The following is a 25073-nucleotide window of genomic DNA, read 5'->3' on the forward strand; positions in this document are numbered from 1 at the left end:
TTTGTTGAAGGAAGTATTTGTGACTCAGTGGTTTTTGGAAGTGGTTTGTTAAACTTATGCTGAAATGTTCTGCAAATGACAATGAAGAAGAAATACCCCACTTAAAATATTTTGTAAAATAGAAGTCACAGAGGAAAATGAAAACATAGAATTACTACCAGAAAGTGGGCGGTGTGTTCACTTGGTTTGTCCGTAAACACCTGGATTTAATCAGCCTTCTAAAAAAGCTATGCTTTAAGAGATGGTGTAGGAAAATTCTTTAGTGGAAAGAATCACCTTCCTAGTTATAACCAGCTGTTGATTCCACAAACCTGTGGAATTTACTCTTTGTATAGATGTCAATGCTAGTGCAATTTGAATTTGAAATCTGGAGAGTAAAATTGCTGTTGTAGTTATTTAAAAGTTAACTAGAGTTGATTTCCACTTTCTCTGGCAGTCTAAACTCAGTAGGGGTTCTTTTGTTTTAGTTTTTCAAGGGATTTATCTATTATCACAGAAAATACTGATTAGGCACTTAATTGGGCTTGCGCTGTCTGGGTGGAAGAGAAACTCCTTGTGGTCTCTTAAATAGATCAAAGGTAAATTACTTGGTTTGGAACCAAAATGTACTCGTGCACTCTGATTGGTTGTGAATTCAAAGAGCTAGATTGTGGTTATAAGCTTCTCATATTTTATCCTAACGCAAAACTTAAAGACTAACTTTCTTTACACTTGATTTCCTTTCTTTCACATTCCTTGTGTTTGAAACCCTAGAGAATGTATTTAATGTGGTTTTAATTTGATGTGGTATTTGAGGTTTTGGAGGGTAGTGTTTGTGTCAGATTTGCCGGCTTCTATTTCTACCTCCCTCCCTTGTCTTCACCCTTTCCCTTTCTTTCTAGAATCAAAGTGGAAGGTGTACATTTATCTTCAACTCCTGTGTCAGTACTATGGAATACTGAATTTGAAACTGGGTTCGGTGGGCAGGGGGTGGCGCTTTAGAGCCCCAGTGCCCTCTCCAGACTAACTTCATGAGTACTTCTGTGTGTTGTGGGCTCTCCTGAGTAAATAAGGTGTTGAACATGTACTCACTATTTGTGGTCACCCAAGTCCTGTACTGTTGAGAGAGACATTGAGCCTGGGCTCAGAACTGTTTTAGAATCCAGGAGTGATGTCTGTGTGTTTATCAGATCACAGTTCCCAGCCTCATGCCCCCCAGGAAAACCCACAGCATCCTGTGATACACATTGTCAATTTCAGTGGAGGTAATTTCAGTCAAAAGCAAAGAAGCTTCACATCATAATAAGTTGAGCAGTCTTAGCCCCTTAATACTGAAGTATAGTGATGGAGTACAGGCTCTGGAGGCCAAGTTCAAATTCCAGGACAGGTTCCCTCATCCTAGGGTTCTCATGAGGATGAAGTGAACTAATTGTGCGAAGTGCTTCAAGCCTGTCTCTGGCACATGGTAATAGCTAATAAATGGAAGACGTGATCGTCGCTGGATCCATTAGTTTTATTCTTAGTTTGGATTTCCAGTTATTATAAGGCCTGTTGAGAATTAAGTGCATCTGTCATTGTCAGTTCCTCCCTCCTTTCCTGCCTTCCTCCTTCCTTCCTTCCCTTCCTCCCTTCTTCCTTTCTTCCCTCCCTCACTCTGTACTTGGAAGCATGCTGGATAGCTCACTGCAGCCCTCAGTGGAAAAGGAGGACCAGGGCAACCTGAGAAGGGAGTTTCATCACCAGAGTGTAGTCTTTTTTGTGTGTGTGTGGGGGGGGGGCGGGGTCCTGTCATGGGGCCTGAACTCTGGGCCTGGGCGCTGTCCCTCAGCTCTTCAGCTCAAGGCTAGCACACTCTACCACTTGAGCCACAGCGCCACTTCCGGCTTTTTTTCCCCCTGCTTATGTGGTGCTGAGGAATCGAACCCAGAGCCTCATGCATGCAAGGCAAGCACTCTACCACTGAGCCACCTTCCCAGCCTCCCAGAGTGTAGTCCTTTGAGGCCATCTGCCCTGCCCTGTCTTTGGAATCTATCATGGTCTGAGTTACCTGGACCCTAGGGATGAGACAGTGTCTGACCAGGTGTCCTAATAGAGGTGATCTTTAATCCCATAGGCAGCTTTCTGAAGTTTTCTTTGACTTCCTCCTTGCTGGCTAGGGTTCATTCTGTGGGAAAAAATCCCATCTCTGCCTCCCTGGCCAATCTCATATGAACAGATCATCCCTTCCATCCAGAAGGAATGTCTGGTCACGCTCTTGCACTGCTCAGAGCGGAAGTGGGAGGGTGAGGTGTTCCTCAGCAGCCTGACTAATCCCTGGACAGGCGGCCAGGCTGCTGTCATTTCCTCCCTCGTCCTCCTTGTCCAGGCCGGCAGCACCTGTGGGGCCCCTCCTGTTCCTGAAGCAGCCTGCATGGCCTTGTCGTTGTATTTCTGTAGGCTGAGTCACCTCCTGGCCTTGGTTTTCATTCACCCTTGAGCTTTTCCAGAGCATTGTTTCTCCAGCTCCGAAGAAGCTTCTTGAGATTTTTTTTTTCCAAACCCAAAGCCTATTGTTTTCTTCCTTCATGCTGCTCCTTGTTTTTCTTTGGATTCCAGTGTTTTATTTTTTTCTTCATGAAGCTGCAAATAAGTTTACAGGCTTCTCTTATGTTATTCTAGGGATGTGACTCTAGTTTATCTCTTCAATTTGATTTTCTGCAGCTTTGAGGCACTTCATAGCTCCTGACAATTTCCTAATAACCGAATTTACTATCTCTATGAGACTTGATAGGTTAGATAGATTATACAGAGCAGCTAGCAGGCTAGGAATAAGAATTGAAAAAGATAGGTTGAACCCTGGCTTTTAATTCTCCTTCATAAACTTTGGGTCTTTCAAAGCAGAAGTTTTTAGACCTCAGACCTAAACAGAAAGCATTCCAGTACAACTTTCAGCTATCTTCAGGAATACAGATGTTTAGGTTAAATAGGGAGGGCTGGGGGCAAAGGATGAGAAGGTATGCATGCTTAAAACAGTCCCAAGTCTGGGACTGGCCTGGATGACCATTATCTCAGTCTTAGTCTCTGGAGGAGTTCATATCACTTCACCACTTGAAGGGTTCTATTGCCCAGCGGGTGCTCTGTTCTATGATTTTGGCTGTGATTTCTGAGGCACTTTGCCTTTCGTCACAGGATGCTTACAAGTGGTAAATCCTAACTGTCTTGGAGCTTAAGGTGACTAAGATGGCTACTGGAAGAAAAAAGGCAGATGTGAGGTACGGGGGTGGCGGGGGAGGGATGGAGGTCTAGGATGCCCAGATTTTATCCTGCTTTTTAGTTAGTTCACAGACCCAACAAAAGCAACTTTTAAGTTGCCTCTTAGATTTGGACAGATTATTATTATTACCTTTTTTTTTTTTTTTTTTTTTTTTTACCTTTTTCAACTTCAGTTTTCTCATCTGAAAAATGGGAATGAAAATGCTGTGAGAGATGTGTTCTTGGCCTTCATGCCGTTCCGTAAATCTTAACCTAATATCACTATGTTGTGATCCACTTTGAGTTTCTTAGAAAAGTAGCTGTTTTGAGGTAGATTCTCTATTTTTCCTTGACAGTTTCTGTTAATTCATGAATTCCTTTCCCTTTCTTCTTTCTTTTTACTTTGTGAGAGGAGGGACAGACAGTGGAAAATGAGGGAGGGAGACGAAGGTTGGCTGAGAGCTAGCACATTTGCCCTGTGCAAGGGCAGCATTGAGACTTAGTGAGCTTGTGAGATTCTTGTAAGAGTCTTCCTTGGAAAAAGCATGAGGGGAATGCATCTCTTAAACTTCACCTCTGTCTCTGGTTCCTCATAGCCTGAGACAACCTGGGCTGTGTGGGCGTGTAGTTCCAACTTGAGTCACTTCCATTGCCTTCATTCAGAGTTGTGTCCAGAATTCCAGAGCCCAGGCCATAGACCAGGAGGCAGAGTGATGTAGTGGGTGGACATACGTGGGAGGGTGCTAGGGAATCTGTTCCTCACATTCCCTCTTTGGACTCTGTGTGTGTGTGTGTGTGTGTGTGTGTGTGTGTGTGTGTGTGTGTGTGTGTGTGTGTGTGTGTGTGTGTGTGTGTGTGTGTGTGTGTGTGTGTGTGTGACAGAGAGAGAGAAAGAGAGAGAGAGAGGAGGGGGGAAGAATTTTGGGGTAATTTCTTTCTTTGGCTTCTGCTATAGCTTAAGTATAGTAGAAATGCTCTTCCCTTAGAAAGCAAGAATGGCTTTCATTCCATTTTGAGAGAGACCAGAGCCCAGCTCCCAAGTCCTGCAGCAAGCCTGTTTTTAGATATGTGGGAAAGGTTTTCAAGCAGATATCTGTTAGCCTCAGAAAACTTGCTTCAGTACTTCCTGTCCAAACCAGAAAATTCTAAGCCCTCAGGTAAATGCAGCAGATGTGGAAAACTAAAAATGGCCATTTGCTAAATGCCAGGCATGGTGTTAAGTGTTTTGTGACACTTAATTCCAGATTCTTATTGCAAGGTGGATGCCACAAGTCCCTGTTTCATTAAAGAGGAAATTGACTCAGAAAGTTAAATGAATTGCAAGAGCATATCATAATAACTGATGCAGTCAGGATTTGAATCCATTTCCTTCAGAGTCCAAAGCCCATGAATTAACTTCATCCTCAATTTAAAGTGGATATTAATTTGCAAAGTGTTTTTTCTCCTCCCCTCCTTCCCTCCCTCCCTTCTTCCTTCCCTCCCTCCCTCCCTCTCTCCTTCCCTCCCTCTCTCCCTCTCTCCCTCATCCCTTTGTCTTCCTTTCCCTCAATCTTTCCCTTCCTTCTTCCCTCCCTTTTTGTCCTCCCCACTTTGTCTCCCTCCCTTATCTCTCTCCTTTGTCTCCCTCCCTCTTATTTTTTTTCTTAGTGCTGGGATTGAACACAAGGCCTTGTGCATGCTAGAAAAGTACTCTACCATTTAACTAAAGTCTCAGCCCTGAAAATTTTCTTTTGAATAAATAACTGAAACTGATACATGCTCCCTTGGAAGGAAAGAAGTAAAGAGGAATAGATGAGTGAGTGAGTGAAATGGTGTCAACACGGAGCCCAAGGACATCCCTCCTACCCCAGTGGACCCAGGAGCTCTGATTCTGAAGAATTTTCCTTTTGTAATTTTTCTCTTCCTTCCTTCCTTCCTTCCTTTCTTTGTTTCTTTGTTTCTTTCTTTTGTTAAAAAAGCCTGTAGTCACTTTTTTTTTTACTGATGCCTGATTTCTTTTAATTTTTGTCTTCATTAATTATACCTCATATTTCACCCCCTCCCTTTTTTCCCCTGTCTATCCTTTCTGGTATTTGATCTTCTGTACACACTGCTTGGTTTAAGTTATATAAAGTTCAGGTTTCTTTGACAAAGTCTGAGAAGAGTTAATAAAAACCATACTGTTCAATATATGAACTGGTTAACTAGAAGATGAACCTTCCAGCAAATGTTGTTATTGTTATTTTTAACTCAGCTGTTACAGATGCCCTGAGGAAATACTCACAGTGAGAATGGGATAGGATCACATTAATTATGATTTTACCCCTGTGCTTAAATGGACTTCCAGTTAGGCCGTAAGTTATTAAGTATCTCTTGAGGGCCTGACATCTGCCAAACCCTGTTCTAGCCTGTGACTTGATTTCACCTACTGGTTGGTGATAGCTCTGTTTCTGCTTTGAGTTGGTTTTAAAATTCCTTAGCAACAGCTTGCAGCATAGTTTATTAGGCTAGAGTTGAGGAGTAATGTTATTCCAGGACAACTACTTTTCTACATGCTTGAAGGGTAACAGCATGTCTGTCTAATCTGGCAGTCTGTTTAGCCTGACTGGGCAGTATGGTTTTTGGATTCTCTCATTCTTCCTTCCTTGCCTGGGTCGAATAGCACAAAGTTTGTTTCATTTCTAGGAACACTGAATGGATTTATGGTGCTCACCTAGCAGCCTTAGAGCCATTATGATTCAAGATGGTGTTCTGTCTGTCCCCCTACTACCCCCCCCAACAAAAACAAACCTCAAACCCCCAAAACCTGGTACCTGAACTTAAGAAATACTGAAATATTGACTTAAACACTGAAGTCACTAGTTTATTTTTAATTCATCAGGAGAATGTCCTGTCCTGCTTTTCTTGTTTGACCAGAAGGTACTCTCAGCCTGCCCCCAAGTTAATGCCAATACAATTATATATGTATGTATGTATGTATATATATATACACACACACACACACACACACACACATACACACACTTATTTATTTTTTCCAGTCCTGGGACTTGAACTCAGTCTGGGTACTGTCCCTGAGCCTCTTTTGCTGAAAGCTATCCCCCTGCCACTTGAGCCACAGTGCTGCTTCTGGTCTTTTCTGTTTATGTGATATTGAGGAATGGAATCCAGGGCCTCGTGTATGCTAGACACTCTGCCACTAAGCCACATTCCAAGCCCTAATGCCTACAATTTAAAAAGACATTCAAAATTAAGAATTCTGGAATAAGCTTTTCTTTCTTCCTTCCTTTCTTCCTTCCTTTCTTTCTTCCTTCCTTCCTTTCTTTCTTCCTTCCTTCCTTTCTTTCTTCCTTCCTTCCTTTCTTTCTTCCTTTCTTTCTTCCTTTCTTTCTTTCTTTCTTTCTTTCTTTCTTTCTTTCTTTCTTTCTTTCTTTCTTTCCTTCCTTCCTTCCTTCCTTCCTTCCTTCCTTCCTTCCTTCCTTCCTTCCTTCCTTCTTTCTTTCTTTCTTTCTTTCTTTCTTTCTTTCTTTCTTTCTTTCTTGTCAGTCAGTCATCAGGCTCTAACTCAGGGCCTAGGTGCTGTCCTGTGCTTTTTGCTCTACCACTTTGAGCCATAGCTCCACTTCCAGCTTTCTGGTGGTGAATTGGAGATAAGAGTCTCATTGACTTACTTTTTTTTTGGTCAGTCATGGGGCTTGAACTCTGGGCTTCACTGACTTTCCTGCCCAGGCTGGCTTTGAACTGTGATCCTCAGTTGTCAGCCCCCTTAGTAGCTAGGATATATAGGGGTGAGCCACCAGCTTAGTTTATTTTTAAAGTTTAACAACAATCAGACTCATTCACTTGAAGTACTGCTGAAAGTACTTTTTTTTTTTTTTTTGTGGGTCATGGGGCTTGAACTCTGGGCCTGGGTGCTGTCCCTCAGCTCTTCAGCTCAAGGCGAGCGCTCTACCATTTGAGCCACAGCGCCACTTCCGGTTTTCTGGTGGTTTATTGGAGATAAGAGTCTCACGGTCTCTCCTGCCTGGGCTGGCTTTGAACTGCGATCCTCAGATCTCAGCCTCCTGAGTAGCTAGGATTACAGGCATGAGCCACCAGCGCCCGGCTGAAAGTACTTATTATTTAAAAAGAATCACATAAGACAGATAATTGGATGGTGTGGCAAGACTGGGTAGAACTGGGGCTCCAGGCCCCCATGTGGCCCTCTGTCCAGAACAAATGACATGGTGCCAGGTGCCACCTGTGATCTTAGTTGCTCAGGAAGCTAAGATCTGAGGATCAGGTTTGGAAGCCAGTCTGGGTAGGAAAGTCCCTGAGGCTCTTCATTTAACCACTAAAAAGAAAAACATGGAAGTAGAGCTATGGTTCAAGTGGTAGCATACTAGCCTTGAGCAAAAAAGCTCAGGAAGAGCACCCAGGCCCCAAATTCAAGCCCTAGGACCAACACACACCCACACCCACACCCACACACTAGCCTTGAGCAAAAAAGCTCAGGAACAGCACCCAGGCCCCAAATTCAAGCCCTAGTACCAATACACACACCCGCGGGCCCCTTTCTACCCCCCCTTCCCCCTCCCCCCCCCCCACAAGAGGCATAGTTGTGAAGTCCCCGAGGCTCTTCATTTAACCACTAAAAAGAAAAATGTGGAAGTAGAGCTATGGTTCAAGTGGGAGCATACTAGCCTTGAGCAAAAAAGCTCAGGAACAGCACCCAGGCCCCAAATTCAAGCCCTAGGACCAACACACACACACACACACACACACTGCGGGCCCCCTCTCTGCCCCCCCCCCCCCCCCCCCAAGAGGCATAGGTGTGCTATGACTGCATTCTTGGCTCCTAGTGAGTCAGTGCTGGAAGAGAGAAGCTCAAGGTAGTGTACATGGACTAGTGTTGGAGAGCCTGTGTTTAATCTTGGCAATGGTAGTTTGGTTCATAAGAAGAAGAAAATAGAACTTAGAAAGGAATGATGGGAATTCCTTGTAGTCATTAAGAAGAACAATGCTGATTCCCAGTGATTGAACCTAGCCAAGAAACAGACTTCCTTAAGGCAAGGACTCGTTTTGTTTGACACATTTTTATTTGTTGTACTCTTGCCAGGTACATTTGTGTTACATTATAAATTTGAGTAGAAGTCAGTGATGTTGAGAGCCAGGCTGAGCTGTGATCCAGTCCTCCTAAGTATTAGAAAGCAATTCCGTTAGAACAAAGAAACAAAACCCAGTGCCTCCACAGATCAATTAACAAGGACATACTCAGTACCTGGAGAACTGGAGAGAAACTGAAGTTGAGCAAATGATTTCTTCTTGACTGTTTTTGTTCCATTTCTCTCTGCCATTTATGTATCAAAGGTGGCAAAGTGTATGAAGGCCAGTGTGCATTAAATCTCAGTAATTTATGGACCTCTTTATTTAAAGGAAAAATGCCTCACAAGTCCTCAGTAATAAATATTTTTATTATGGAGCAGCTTAAATATGCATGAACATAAAAACTAGGTGTAAACTCCTTATGTGCCTATCTAATACAACTATAAAACAGTGACAGATTTGAAAATTACAAACCCAGTAAAATCCAGCTTAATCATTAATTTATGACAGGTGATTTCATTTGACTATAATTAAACATCTACTTAAATGTGGTGTTTTGTTTCTACAACTAATGTGCCATTTCTTCTGTTACCCCAGGAAAATTCAGCTCTTCCTGTTCATTTACTATATCCTAAACTTCCTTCTTACAAAGTACCATCATTGAGTAGAATGTGTGATCTAGACCTTACTCTGCCTTATTTGACTACATGATTAAAATTGTGCTACCAAATCAGAAACGAAAGTACAAATACATTTTTTTGATTATGGTATTGGGATTTGAACTCAGGACCTTGAGTTTTACCATTTGAGTCATGCTTTAGACCTTTTGTTTTAGTTATTTTTTCAGTAGGGTCTCTTGGACCAAGTTGGAGTGCTGTCCTACTTAAGGCTTCCATAGGTAACATGACAGGTGCATACCACTATGACTGTCTTTTTTTTTAATAAGTTTTTTATTGTGAAAATACTGTACAGAGGGGTTACAATTACATGAGCAAGATAATGAGTACATTTCTTACCAAGCATTGTTGCCTCCTCCTTTGTTTTTCCCCTACCATCCCTTCCCTCCCACCTCCACAACTACTCTCTACCCCTGCTAAATTGTAAGGTTAGTTTTTAGACATAGCATCTTGTACATCTCATTGTTGCAATGGGTCAGCCTGTATCCCTATTTAAACAATTTGTTTTTTCCCTTCCCCTCCCCAAATTATACCAACATCAAATTCAGTAAAAACAGGGGTTATGCTGTGGAGGAGGGCCATACAAAGCAACAAAAAAAATCACGTGGTACATTATAAATATGTTAGAAATGATGGCAAGGAAGAAAAAAACTGCTTGTGTCCTTATCTTGGGGTTCATTTTGCTTAACATCATCTTATATGACCTTTTCTGCTTGTCTCAGACATATACTAGATATTGCAAATAAGGGAAACCATGGGAACCTATGTTTCTTTGGGCCAGGCTTACTGCATTTAATATAAGTCTTTCCATTTCCTAACAAATGGGGTAATGTCATTCTTTCTGGTAGAGGCATAGAATTCCATTGTGTATATATACCACATTTTCTTGATCCATTCATCTACTGAGGAGCATCTGGGTTGGTTCCATATCTTAGCTATGGTAAATAATGCTGCAATAAACATAGTTGTGTTGGTAGCTTTAGTATGGTCTTGTTTGTGATCATTTGGGTAAATGCCCAAAAGTGGGACTGCTGGTTCATAGGGGAGCTCTATGTGGAGTCTTTTGAGGAACCTCCATACTACTTTCCAAAGTGGTTGGACAAGTTTACACTCCCACCCTTCTGTCCACATCCCCTCCAGCATCTGTTGTTAGAGTTCTTGATTCTAGCCAATCTGTTTGGGGTGAGGTGGTATCTCAATGTTGTTTTGATTTGCATTTCTTTTATGGCTAGAGAGGTTGAGCATTTCTTCATGTGGCTATCCTTCTTTCCTCTTCAGAGAAGTTTCTCTTTAAGTTTTTAGCTGACTTATTTATTGGGCAGTTGTTTCTTTGAGGATTTGTTGTTGGGGGATTTAATTTTTAGAGTCCCAGTATATTTTAGATATGAGACCATTGTCCATTGTATGGCTAGTGAAGATCTCCTCTCAATCAGTGGGCTTTCTATTGATCTTTCTAGCTATGTCCTTTGCCATGCAGAAGTTCTGGAATTTTATGCAATCCCATTTGTCCAACCTTTCTTTGATTTGTTGTGTTTCTGGGTCTCTATTAAGAAAATTTCGGCCTGTGCCAAGGATACCTAAGAATTCTCCTATTCTGCCCTGTAATGTTTTCAGGGTGTCTGCTTTGACGCCAAGGTCTTTGATCTACTTGGGGTTGAGTCTGGTGCAGGCTGATATATGGGAATCTAGCTTTAGTTTTCTATAAGTGATTAACCAATTTTGCCAGCACCATTTACTGAAGAGGCTATCTTTCTTCCATTCTATTTTTTTTAGCTCTCTTTTTGAAGATTAGGTGGCTATGGATCTGTGGGTTCATTTCTGGGTTTTCAGCTCTATTCCTTTGGTCCTGAGGTCTCTTTTTGTGCCAGTATTGAGCTGTTTTGATTACTATGGCTTTGTAGTAGAGTTTGAAATTTGGTATTGATATTCCTCTAGCACTGTTCTTTCTGTTAAGGATCGTTTTTGCTATTTGGTGCCTTTTATTGTTCCATATGAGTTTTTGGATTGCCTCTTCTGTTTCCTTGAAGAATGATGAATGATCAGTGAAGATAGATAGATACATAGATAGATAAATATCACATTGAATTTGTAGTTTGATTGAGATGAAATTTCAGTAGTTTTTTTTGTTGTTGTTATTTGTTTGTTTTGTACAAGGTAGCCTTAAACTGGTCCTCCTGATCTCTGTCTCTTAAGTAGTTTGGATTACAGTCATGGACCACTGCACCAGGCATAAACCCACTTTCAGTCATGTAAGAAGTTAGAGCTTGGAGACTAGTTGCACATGGGGCGGAGCAGACAGGAGAGGAATCATTGGTACCTGCAGTTCGGGTTAAAGATTTGGGTCAGAATTAATGGTTGCTATTTAGCAAATGAGAGGATAAAAGGAAGAAAAGTAGATTTAGGGAAAGATAAGGAGAAGACTAATGTTGCTTAGATTGTTTAGTGATGGACGGGATAATGTGACACACTTCCCTATTATCGCTATATTCTGAATAAAACAGTTTTAAATGTACATCTCGACTCATAGAAATGAAGATATCTCTAAAGTTCCCATTTTGGTAAGATCAGTCTTCAAATAGTAAGGGAAAACCAAAGCTGAGAGCTTTGTTTGGAAGCAAACACAAAAGACAAAGTTTCCAAAGAGCAAACAGGAAAAAAGCTAAAAGAGAGGTTGAAGCATGGCTCAAGTGGTTGGACCCTGCATGAAGACTCCAAAAACAGCTGAAAGAAAACTTGATTTTATGGTATCAGATCTGTCATTTAAAAAAAAGGCCAATGTATAGTTTTGGAGCAACTCAACCTAATTTTATGACAGGAAACCTTTCAGAAATCTTCTTAAGGGCAATATTTCAGGAAGAAAAAAGCAATTCCATAAGAAAGGGCTGAGATACAAAAGGAAGTGGTATGCAGCCAGGGGCCGGAGCCTCATTTCTGTAATCCTGGCTATTCAGGAGGCTAAGACCTGGAGGATCAAGGTTCAAAGCCAGCTAAGGAAAGAAGGTCTGCAAGACTCCATTTTCAGTTAATCAGCAAATAGCTAGGCTTCGATAGTAGAGCCAATTGTAAGCAAGCAACCTAAGGAAATAGGAGGCCCTGAGTTCAGGCCTTGAAACTAGCCAAAATGAAAAAAGAAAAAGAAAAACAAATGGAAAGTAAAGAAACTGGTAGATCTTATTTGTTAAAATGAAACCATGTTATTTTGTTGGACAGTACTGCTATGCAGTGACTGTAACATCCCATTGTTTGTGAAGTCAACATTGTATTTTTTTTTTAATACTTTAAGAAAAACATTGCCAAATTCTAAAGAAACCTTTCTAGCATACAAATTCTAAAGAAACTTTCCTAACATACATCTGAATTTTACCAGTGTGAGTACATGAAGAAATGTGTCTCTGGGAAATGAGTACAACATATAGTTAGAGCATGAAAGGTATTGAAGCCCAGGGGCTATGGTGCAGTAGAGGTCCATCTTGGAGACTCAAAGTGTGGTGCTTGGCATGTAGGTCAATGTCCAGTCAGCAAGTGGTATATTGATGGGGAGATGAGACTCCTCAGAGTAGTACATTTGACCCCTGAGCCTGACCATGTATTAGAAGTCGCTCAGGTTTTAACATCTTGATATTCTTGTGGTCACATAGAAAGATGGAGCTTAAAAATGACCTTTCAGAGAGCTGGGTTGAACCAGAAAGAAGTCAGATCACCTAAGAGAAGGGTGAGGCAATGCTGCAGAGACACAGCCAAGATAAGGTATTGGAATTACTGAAGTGAGCATCAGTTTGCTCTCTTTGATAGGAGAAGCATTGAAAAATCACTGTTTTCAAGATTCCTTCTTCCCTCCCTCCTTCTCTTCCTCCCTTACACCTGACCTAGAGCTTGAACTCAGTGTCTGGGTGCAGTCCTTGAGCATTTGTGCTCAAGGCTAGCATGCAAGCACTTGAGCCACAGCAATGCTTTCAGCTTTTTGGTTGCTAACTAGCAATAAGAGTCTCACAGACTGGCTTTGAAGTGTGATCCTTTAGATATCAGTCTTCTGAATAATTAGGATTGTGAGTGTGAGCCATTGGCACCCAGTTTAAGACTTATTTCTCCTGGGACATCTGGGAGGCTTCATGAAGGAGGTAGTGTTTGGGTTGGGCTTCGAAGGGTATTAGTGACAGTAGTAGTGGCAGGACAGTCTGGAGAGAGAAATCACAGCAAACATGTTTTTCCAAAAAGGTGTTAGTCTTGGCATTAGTTCCTAATGACCTGGACCTTACTGTCTAGCTTCCTTCTAAATAGAGATCTACTGTTGAAGAGGAAGCATTTTTCTCTCCTCTTTCCTTTTGCAGTGCTGGCAATCAAACCCAGGACCTTGTGCATGCTAGGCAGAAGTTCAGCCATTGACATCTCCAGTCCTTAAGGTGGTAAGCAAGAGAACTCTAGAGCTGACCACATATTTCCCCAGTGCCAGTCCTGGGGCTGAACTTAGGCCTTGGGGCTATCCCTGACCTTTGTAGCTCAAGACTAGTGCTCTACTACTTGAGCCACAGCTCTACATCCAGCTTTTTAATGGTTAATTGGAGATAAGCGTCTTAGGGACTTTCCTGCCTGTGCTGACTTTGAACTATGATCCTCAGATCTCTCAGATCTCAGCCTCCAGAGGAACTAGTGTGGGCCTAAGCCACTGACACCTGGCTAAGGACCCTACTTAATAAAAGATCTTAACAACATTTTTTTTGGTCAGTCATGGGGCTTAAACTCCAGGCCTGGATGCTATCCCTGGGCTCTTTGGTTTTAGACTAGCCTTCTACGACTTTGATCCACAGCACCACTTCTGGTTTTCTGGTGGTTAATTGGAGACAAGAGTCTCATGGACTTTCCTGTCTGGGCTGGCTTTGAACCATGATCTTCAGATCTCAGGCTCCTGTGTAAGTCACCAGCTCCTGGCTTATAACATCTTATTAAATATATAGTTTATTATTGAATATGGGGATTCATGTAATAGAGTAAAAACTAATGTATAATATGCCTAGTATTGACATGAATAATCATGTGACATCTTTAGCCAATAGTAGAAGAGACTTAGCTTGTTATAGATTACCAGATCAGAGTATTAAGAATATATAGGGCAGATAAAACCTGTTTTTAGTCCTGGTCCTTGTTTTAAAAGCCATGTAGCAACAGGGTTATTTGGCTGCTCTACTTCATTCCCTCATTTAAAAACAGCCAGATAAGTTGATGTTAGGCAAAATGAACCCCAAGATAAGGACTCAAGTGGTTTTTCTTTCCTGCTATTGTTTCTAACATACTTACAAGATGATTTCTTTGTTGCTTTGTATGTCCCTCCCCCACGGTATAACCCCTGTTTTCACTGTATTTGATGTTGGTATAATTTGTGGAGGAGAAGGGAAAAAATAAATTGTTTAAATAGGGATACAGGTGGACCCATTGCAACAATGAGATGTACAAGACATGTCAAAAAACAAACTTTACAATTTTGTGGAGACACAGGGGTGGCAGATGGGAGGGCAGGGATGGTAAGGGGAAACAAAGGAGGAGGCAACAATGCTTGATGAGAAATGTACTCACTACCTTGATCATGTAATTGTAACCCCTCTGTACAGTATTTTCACAATAAAAAACTTATTAATTAAAAAAAACAGCTATAAACTGAGCGCCAGTGGCTCACTCCTATAATCCTAGCTCTTCAGGAAGTTCAGATCTGAGGATCACAATTCAAAACCAACCTAGGCAAGAAATTCCATGAGATTCTTATCTCCAATTAAGCACAAAAAGCAGGAAGTAGAGCTGCTGTTCAAGTGATAGAGTACTAGTCTTGAGCAAAAAAGTTCAAGGACAACAACCCAGCCTACCTCTGGATAAATGTGAGGGTTTGTGGAAAGCACTCAACAAAAAAATTACCCCTATTAAACTATATAGTTTATAGTGTATCTTTCAGTAAATAACCAGTAAGTCAGTGTTGGGTCATGTCTGGGCATTATCATCATTTGGGGACAGATTCCCAGACACTACCTCAGACCTGCCTGCTGTGGAACACCTGCTTTGTATTTCCTCATATTTAGGAATCCTTGCTCTGTCTAGACTTGAGTAGCATCTGGTCAAATGCATCATGATCAAATCCCTGGCCTGCCACGAAGCTTCATCCCCAGTCCCCATCTCAGTCACTTTATTTACTTCCTCCTTCATTATATATTTAGAGCACTGACTCTGGGTACTCATAGACTGTGTGTGGTTTGGGTTGTTAATCCCACAGATTAATGCATGAATTTTCACTCCCATACCTTTCTTTGCTTTTCTTGTTCTTCACTTGTCCCTTTTCCTCCAGCCCATATTGACTTTTTGAATAACAGAGATGACAGTGTTCTGGACAGCCTAGTTCTCAGGACTTTAAAAAAAAAAGTAGAATTTTTAGAAATAGAAACTTTGCTAAGACAGATGTTTGGCATGTTGACATTGAGCTTGAGTTTCATTTCTAAAATAAATAATTCAACTTTTTTTTTAATCCTTAAAAATGTCTACAGGAAATGCTTCTCAAAGAATTGATATTCCCCTTGTTAAAACTGGGATTGTTATTGGATAGATGTATATAGATTATTTTTCCTTGGAGAAAAATATGGGAAAATGTTTTGGTCCATGTCAAAACAGACACACACACTCTTCCTCTCCCTCACCCCCTCACCCCCTCACCCATTCTCTCTCTCTCTCTCCCTCTCTCCCTCTCTCTCTCTCTTTCCCTCTCTCTCTCTCTCTCTCTCTCTCTCTCTCTCTCTCTCTCTCTCTCTCTCTCTCTCTCTCTCTCTCACACACACACACACACAGAGTAATCCCTCCAACCTAAGGGCACCTTTCTTTTTTTGCGGGGGGGGGGGGGTCCGGTCGTGCGGCTTGAACTCTGGGCCTGGGTGCTGTCCCTCAGCTCTTCAGCTCAAGGCTAGCGCTCTACCACTTGAGCCACAGCACCACTTCTGGCTTTTTTCTTTTTGCTTATGTGGTGCTGAGGAATTGAACCCAGGGCCTCCTGCATGAAAGGCAAGCACTCTACCACTGAGCCACCTTCCCAGCCCAAGGGCACCTTTCTTACAGGGGCAGTTAGTTGGTAGATTGTAAAATGTGGCCTAGAAATAAGAAATAAAATATCACATTCAGATCATTTAGAATATTCTTGTAAAGCTTTTGTGTGAAGGCTTTGGCTAAAAAAAATCCAAAACATTGTATTACAGCAAAAGCCACATGATTGCTTGCATGTATTTGTTACACCTATTTTACATTTCTGTGGTTGAGGAATCACTGAAATATCAGCCACATTAGACAGAAACTTTCTTCAGTGTTAGATCCCTTCCACCTAGAATGGTACTTGGCCAGTAATAATTGCTCAATACAAAATGTACTAAATGAATGAGCTTCCAATAATTAAGCAACCAGAACTAATGATTGCATTTATCAATTTCCACTGATAAACTTTGTTGTGGATTTGTTGTGAGATGACACTACCTGACACTTGTTTGATAGGCTGATTAGATACAGTCTCTTAGCAGGTTCTAGCATGCCTTAATGGAGGTCTGCCCTGGAAAGATCAGGTCTCCTTTTCTCGTGGTCCATTCATAGTGCTGTCTGGCAGCATCACAGGTTTCCTAAATATTTTGGATGGATCCAATTATAACCATAGTTATCATTTCTGTATTGATTTCCTACTAGGTTTTGACAATGGACAGTTACCAGAAGTTTGGCTGATAGTGCTGTCCCTATGTGACAAATGACAAAGATAAAAATGAGCAAGTTAGCGACATCAGAAAGCCTTGGATGTTAAGGTGGAGAGCTGGAACACATAGCTTCTAAATCTGTTGATTTCCTTCTTGCTTGTTTCAGAACAATGATGAACATTACTTTTCCTCTTTTTCCACAGTGATGGCCCTCTTTATTTGAGCTTATGATAGGGGAAGTTATTTATAATGTGAAGCATTTTCCAACCTCAGCATCAGCTACAGCATTGTTGGGCATTGTTTGAGGTATTCATGATAGGTCCCTTTTTATTTTCTGTGATGAGGGGCTGGGCCATTTCTTTTTTGGCTAGTTTTTTGTTTCTGTTTTTTTTGGGGGGGTTCAGTCATGGGGCCTGAACTCTGGGCCTGGGCACTGTCCCTCAGCTCTTCAGCTCAAGGCTAGCGCTCTACCACTTGAGCCACAGCACCACTTCCGGCTTTTTTCTTTTTGCTTATGTGGTGCTAAGGAATCAAACCCAGAGCCTTAGGCATGCAAGGCAAGCGCTCTACCACTGAGCCACCTTCCCAGCCCTTGGCTAGTTTTTAAACTAGCCCACTTTCTTTCAAACAACTTATCTTCTACCCTCTCTAGAACATTTTAAGATGTAAGAAAACTAAGACTCAGAATCTAAGTTTAAAATTAAATTTTCAGCTCTATATGGCAATAGTCACCAGCACTTACTTTCTTTCTCTGCCTGGTCATTTTGAGATAGACATTTTAGCAGTATTAAATTGGCTCTGTTGATATGTCTAGAATCAGGTTCAGGAAGCAGAACCCTCCCTTCCCTGTGATATTTAACTAGGGGGAAAAAAAGGATGGGCAAACATTTAAGGTTCTCAAAGGGTGGCAGTGCCCAGGGCACATTCCACCATAGCCATTTACTGAAGCCAGAGATCAAACATCACACTGCCAGGGTACCAAACCATAATGGATTTCAAAACCTCTAACCCTCATCTGATTCTGTTTAGTCTTCTATTGAGAAAGATACTTTGGTATCTTTGGTGACTTCAGCAAGATTCTGTTCAACTTGTGGTTGAGTTTATTCCACCAGATTTCTAAATTTAAACTTACCGTCATTGTCTTAAAAATGATTTTAAAGAGTTACTTGAACAATGCTCTCCACAAAGCTCAGATTTCACTGTGAAATAGCACCAAGAATCACATCTCTTTTATCCTCTGTGGACATTAATTTTTACTGTTAGAAGTGAAGTATAGAAGGGAGTGAATCACAATTGATACTGTGTTCTCTGTAGAATCTGGCCATGGTGGACAGTGGGGATTTTAGGAGCAGTTTGGGGCAGAAAGCAAGCCTTTTGTTTTTCATCCAGGGAGAGAGCTTTTGTGTATGTTGGGCTGTGACAAAGCTGGATCACATCATCCCTGATGTGGCTCTTTTTATTAGCTGTACAGTTCAGGCCTTTGTTGTCCAGCTGTGCAGTAGGGAAAGGCTGATGAGATGGAGTTCAATGAAAGCCTTTCAGGAAGCATTTCTAAGTTTATCATTGCCATCTGTCCACTTTGCCCTCCTTGCTTCTCAGGCTATTCCCATTTGTGAGATTGTTATGTTTCTGATTGGTTTGGTGTGAACACTGCAGGTAGATATTAATGAAGAAGTGAGCACCATTTCAAAGAAGTAATTATGAAGGAAAGGAAAAAGGCCTGTTCATTCACTGTGGCTATAAAAATCACGGTTTTATTCTCATTCTTGGTGATTTGATTTTGAAGCCATTAATGTGTTTTCCTTAGACTTGAATCATTTTGGGAAGGGCTGGAACTTGATGCCATAAATCACTTATTTCTGAAAACAGGATGCTTGTCCTTCCTGTCTGTTGTAGATGGCTGGTACCGGTCTAGTTTTATCTTGTTGGAAACTTTTTATCCCACTTGGAGCTGGGGGATTGTGCTGGTATTAAGAGGGCCAGTACTAAGATGAGAAAGCTTTCGTCTTGATAGGCAGTCTCTGTTGAAGACACCTGCTTCCAGCTTTACAGTGCAACCATTGTTTTCTTCTTTTGCACACTTTAGGAGCAGAATTGGGACTTTTTTAGCCTGGGGTTGTCTTCACCTTTCTTCCTGCCTGGGTTTCAGCTTTGGCGGAACACATTCCTGTCTGATTTCTGGCTTTGCTGATATGAATTTAACCTGTGTGGGACTCATACAGATGCCATTTCTGAGTGCATGTTAAATGCCTTTGTGGAGGAAAGAGCGATTGGCTCAGGCAGAGGCCAGTGATCTGGACTCACCTCCCCGCTTCCTGGCTGTACAGCTAAGGAAAAGGCACTATGTTGGAAGGAAAAACTGGGAGAGAATGAGGGAGAAGGTGACACTATTCAAAAGGAAATGTTCTAATTACCTGACTTCTATAAATCATCTTTACAATAAAAAAATTTTTTAGAAATGAATTTCATGGACTTTCCTGCCTAGGCTAACTTCAAAACTTGATTTTCAGATCTTAGCCTCCTGATTAACTAGAATTATAGGCATAAGCCACCAGCACTTGGATTATTCTCATATTTTTAAATACCCTTATTTAAAATTTATAATTCTGTAATCAATGTACATTATAGGAAATATAAAGGAAATACAATTAGCTTTCAAAAATGCTACTATTTGCCCTGTGTTTTCTTTCGATTATACATACTCAGACTATAGAACAACATTGTTCCATACAGATTTAATACCTTCCTGGAGACTGAGGTTTCAAGTGAAAGTAGAGATTGATGTAATATTGTGCTTGGCACACTTTGTGATGGGGTACTGTTCTGACTTACAATAATAGAATTGTACAGCAGTATCTGTTACTAACATTTTTCCTGTTGCATTTTGAAAAGGTTTTTATTATTTAGCATATATAGATGTTGCCATAAGAATTGCTATGGTTAACAAACTACTATTTCTTTATTAACTCTGCTTCTGCACTAATTGCTTTTGTAAGGTTACTTCATTTGAGATGCCACAATTACTTGCTGCCACATCAGCTGGCATAACTTATTTTAGTACTTTTTTCTGGGTCTCTTGATTCCTCAAGCCTAGGCCTGGAAGTAGAATGTTTAAGGGACTTCATTTTTCCACAGATATATTATACATTTGATGGCACTTATGATATTTGTGGAATGTTGGTTTAGTATATAATTTCCTCTGTTAGGAAATGAAGGATAATTCATTTTCCCCTTTGGATTATTGCAACTATATAGTTTTGCAATATAAATGCACTTGAATTTCTGAAGCCATTAGAATTTTTTTTACGGATCTTCCCCCCCCCCTGCCCCCCGCCCCCCTTCCCTTTTTGTCTTTCTGTGATGTCCTTTGAAGTCCTGAAATGTTTTCATGTTTGATTGAGATGAAGTCTGGGTTTCATTGTACTTTTTGAAACATATTGAGCAAGTTAATTTTCTGTTTGAGTTCCTAAGGGAAATGGCTCCAGGCCTCCGTGTCCTAAGAATTCAGACTGAGGCCTGCCAGAACATTCCTGTGGTTTTCCATGGGCAGATCAGTGTGTTCAAGAAATTTTAGTTATAGCCTGTTTTCCATGGTTAATTAAAACATCTGGCTTTAAAAATTTCCACAAACAGAACTTCATCATTCAGGCAAATCTTTTCAATAATTGTTAAATACTTCAGTCCTACTCTCAGAAGAGCCTGAACTTGTCTTTAGGATGCTATATAAGCTGTGGTCTCTGTTCATTAATGATTTTAAACTTCTGGAAGGTATTTGAGATTATCCTTTCAATCATGTATGAGAAAGAGCGAGAGAGAAAGACAGAGGGATAGATACACAGATAGAGATAGAGAAAGAGAGATTGTGAATCGTGAATCCTTATAATGGCTCTGGCCTTTGCCCCTCCAGGTTGGAGCTGCTTTGGGTGAGCTACGATCTCTAGCCAAGCATGCTGTGGTTGGACCTGCCCAGCCGTGGAACAGAAACCTTTGCTGGTTGGAAAATCCATAAAAGAAAGGTCCTGTGAAAAGCAGACAGATAACTTAAGCATAATCAGGTTGGTATAAGACATTCCAAAGAAAGTACAAAATAACAAAATGTTGTATTGTGGACCACCCTAAGTAGTTTCTCCATTATTGAAAGATTCTCAGCATCACATTGGCAATATATCCTGGCAGTATATTTGGTGTAGTGCCGCCTGTCTCTTTCTTTCCTTTTCTTCATATCTTCTGTGCTGCCTTCTAATTGTTCCTCTCCTCTCTCAGAGAAGACAGCACAGCACTGCCTTAATGGTCTTGGTTTATTTTGGAGGGAAGGCATGTCAGCCCTCATGGGGTTATGCTACTTCTAAATGTGTACACATTTACGTTTGTACTCTCGGGAGACACAAACGGTCATTTCCCTTGAGGTCCTTCTGGCTGTGCATATATCTTGCTGGGAAAGATGTCAGTACTCCTTTTTTCCCTCAAATAGAAGCTACCTTCACACTGATTTTCAGTAGCATTTGGTGTTAAGGTACTCATAGAGGACAAAGGGAGAGAAATGTCCAGAAAACAATAGATATTTGCATGAATGCAGAAGAGCCACTCTGTGAACTAGAAGGAAACAGCATACATAAGTCCATGAGTGGCAGTAAGGTGGGAAGTCATTCATTTTATGGAAGGCCATTGTTCAGGGAGAGATTCCATGTGTAGATGGTTTCTCCTGGCTTTTTGGTGGGGAACTCGGTACCATGTACACACAAAAGCTGTCAGCAGGGCCTGTGAGGGAGGGAGGCACCCACAGTGACTGAGAGCCAATAGAGTGGTGGCTATCTGTTGACCTTGTCCACTCATTATTCTTCTGCCTCCCTTTAATAAGTCACTAGGCACTTAGCCTTGCCTGGTTTTCAGCCTTGTGATCAGGGGAGGTGACTTCACTGCATGAGTTGTGGGCACGTGACAAGCCTGGTGAGTCACGGCCAGTTCATTAAGCTAGAGCTGCTGCTGGTGGAGCTGCTAGTGGCAATTGTTTGTTACTGTGTAAGGAAAAAACATGAGAATTAAGTCAACATAGCAGTTAGCGTAGGGAGATGGAGGACAGAATTGAGAGAGGACACACATACACAGATACACAGAAAGCTGCACACACAAACACACACATATACTTTGGCCTACATGCAGCTTCTCATATTTCATTTTCTAAAACACCCTGCTTGGAAATAGCTCCTTGCTGTGGTGTTGTCTTCAGTGTAAAAGGACTGTTGCATCGTCCCTGACTGCAGAGGCCCTGTGCATATTATATTCAGGCACCTGCCAGCATTGAAGATACTGGGAGAGGCAGCACACAGCTGTGAGGGAGCAGAGGTGGATGGAAAGCCAGGCAGGGTGGCAGAGAGACAGAGCTGGTCACAAAGGAGAATGGTGTTTAGGTTTGGGGAACATTTTTGAAAATCTAATTCAGTTACTTGTGTAAAAGACAGAAAGGCTTTCCAGAGCCCATAGTTAAAGCTAATTGTAGATAAGGAGGATAATTTCAGAGTATTACTAGGAATAGAATTTTGTTATTTACAGTAAATACAATTGTTTCAGGAGCAGCCAAATAAGAGGTTATCTGAAAATTGCAGCAGCTGCTTTTCTTTCCACAACCCTGAGCTGCTCAGTCCTGAGCAAATTCCAGTGCGCCCAATGCATTTAAAACTTTTTTCCTCTTCTGAATGGTAGACTTTATGAGCATTATTTAGATTTTTGTTGTTGTTGTTGGTTGTGGGGCTTGAACTCTGGGCCTGGGCGCTGTCCCTCAGCTCTTCAGTTCAAGGCTAGCGCTCAACCACTTGAGCCACAGTGCCACTTCCAGTTTTCTGAGCCATTTATTGGAGATAAGAGTCTCACAAACTTTCCTACCCGGGCTGGCTTTGAACTGTGATCCTCAGATCTCAGCCTCCTGAGTAACTAGGATTACAGGTGTGAGCCACTGGCACCCAGCCCCATTATTTAGAGTTTTAAAAATTAATTTACATTATTTGCTTAATTTAAAGCAAATAGTCTTTTCAGGGTAGGTTATAGAAGAATTGAGGAGAAAGTTTAGAGTTTCCATATAACACAGTTTCCTGAATATTATTATCTTGCATTAGTCTGGCACATACAAAAAGTATTTATTGCCATATATTAAGTTGTACACAGTAAGAGTGTTCATCTTGACATTTCCATACATGTATATAATGTTCTTGGATTGGGGTGAATTTGATCAAAATGCATTCTATCTATGCATGCATGTAAATATCACAATGAAACCTCTCTGTGCAATCAGTTTATGCTAGTAAAATCAGAAAGAAATGGAAAGACTTGGAAAAAAATATATGAAGTAAGCCAGGCCCAAAGAAACACAGGTCCCATGGTTTCCCTTATGTGCAGTAACTAGTACATGTCTAGGACAAGCAAAAAAGGTCAAAAGCTATATACATATGACCAAATAAGATGATGTTAAGCAAAATGAACCCGAAGACAGGGACACAAGTGGTTTTTTCTTTCTTGCTTTTAATGTACTTACAATGCACTGTGTGATTCTTTTGTTTGTTTTGTATGTTCTTCCCCCACAGTATAACTCCTGTTTTCACTGTATCTAAGTCTGGTGTCCTGCATCTTGTATATACACTTTTATAATTTGGGGAGGGGAAGGGATATAACAAAATGCTTAAATAAGGATACAGGTTGACCCATTGTAACAATGAGATGTACAAGACACTATGTTGAAAACGAACTTTACAGTTTCCGGGGGAGGGAAGGGATGGTAGGGGAAAAACAAAGGAGGAGGTAACAATGCTCGATAGGAAATGTACTCATTACTCTACTCATGTAACTGTAACCCCTCTGTACAGTATTTTTACAATAAAAAATATATGGACAAAAAACCAGAAAGAAAAAAAGGAGAAAATAATTGCTTTGATTGTATTTACCTCTGTGTTACTCTTATTTTCTTACTTCCCTTGTCTTTTCTTATTCACTTCTATAGTACTCCCTCTCTTACTTTCATGACTTCTTTTTTAATGTATATGCATGTTGTTTTCTCCTAGCTGTCACAAATGAGAGACAGCATGTGATTCTTGTCTTTGTGGAACTGGTATATTTCACACTATGGTACTAAGTTCTATCCATTTTCCAGCAAATGCCAGAATTTCATTCATCCATTTATTTTCTTGCTCTTATGGTAGTTGTACAAAAAAATTTCAATTCAATTTGTCAATTTATGGTAATACATCTTAATGTCACCTCTTCCATCATTCTCTCCCATAATGGTAGAGTAATATGATATTGTATATGTACACCACGTGTTCTTTATCTGTTTATCCAATACTGAACACCTAGGCTGATTCCATAGGTTGGTTGTGAATGATAATATGATACATTTATTATTATTGATGAGCCAATATTGATATGTTATAGACTTTAGTCTATAATCTATAGTAAGTTTACTTTTTGTGTTATATATTGTATGGGCTTTGACAGATATAACATCCATCTACCATTATGCTCTCATACAAAATGATTTCATTGTCCTAAAAATCAGTGGGGATTTAACTGTTCATCTCTACCATCCTTCTAAATCCCTGGCATTTTATCTTCACTATAGCTTACTTTTCCCAGAATAGTGTACTTGGAACCATAGTATGCACCCTTTTCAGATTTGTTTTATTCACTTAGTAATATTCACTTAAAATTCCTCTATATCCTTTTGTGTGTGATATCTTATTTCCTGTCATTACTTAATATTCCATTGTGTGATAGTTCATAGTTTTCAAGTTTAGGCAGTTATAAAGAAGGCTACAGTAAACATTTGTTTGCAGGATTTTATGTGGCTCTGTTTTTAAGTCATTTTGGATTTTTTCTCATTATATTAGATACAAAAATGTTCCTCTTTATTCCCAGTTTGCTGAGAGTTGTTGAAAAACTTATAAAGAATATTGGATATTGTTCTGAGTAAATACTTTTCTTTTTGCTGACTTTGTAAATTGAATTTTTCATTTTATTTTTGGATTATTTATTAAAAATATGTAGAAAATTCCATTACTTTTTGTATAATGACCTGTTTCCTGCATCCATGTCCAACTTGTTGTGAGTAACTAATAGTTTTTATTATATGTGTGACTTCCTTAAGTCTAAGTGTGACTTTCTATCTATAACAGATGTGTCATCTGCAAGTAGAGAGGAGATAGCTTTATTTCTTATCTAGTCTGAGTGTCATTACCATTTGTATGCAATGATTTGAAAACTTGACTGTGCTATGAAAAATACAGATCTGTGTACTTTGGCATTCCCAATGAAATCACACTATTATATAAATTTTAATACAGAAAAAATAGTAATTATAGAATTTACTTTTCTATAGTTGACCTATTTACTCAATCTGTAAACTTCTTAGCCACTTCCATATCTTCCTTGGGGGAAA

General features: G+C 40.5%; 1 protein-coding gene across 5 annotated transcripts in view; it reads left to right on the top strand.

Annotated features, from left to right (window-relative positions):
• The window catches only part of Apbb2 (amyloid beta precursor protein binding family B member 2), a 280610-nt gene that overhangs the window by 35321 nt on the left and 220216 nt on the right, over window positions 1-25073 (top strand). For all 5 annotated transcript variants that reach the window (XM_070012606.1, XM_070012608.1, XM_070012611.1 and 2 more), the window contains exon 2: window positions 20559-20706. The gene's annotated coding sequence lies outside the window, so the exon portion shown is untranslated. The remainder of the gene's footprint in view (window positions 1-20558; window positions 20707-25073) is intronic.

Source organism: Dipodomys merriami, unplaced genomic scaffold (assembly GCF_024711535.1).
Source record: "Dipodomys merriami isolate MVZ:Mamm:240054 unplaced genomic scaffold, mDipMer1.0.p SCAF_9, whole genome shotgun sequence".
NCBI lineage: Eukaryota > Metazoa > Chordata > Mammalia > Rodentia > Heteromyidae > Dipodomys > Dipodomys merriami.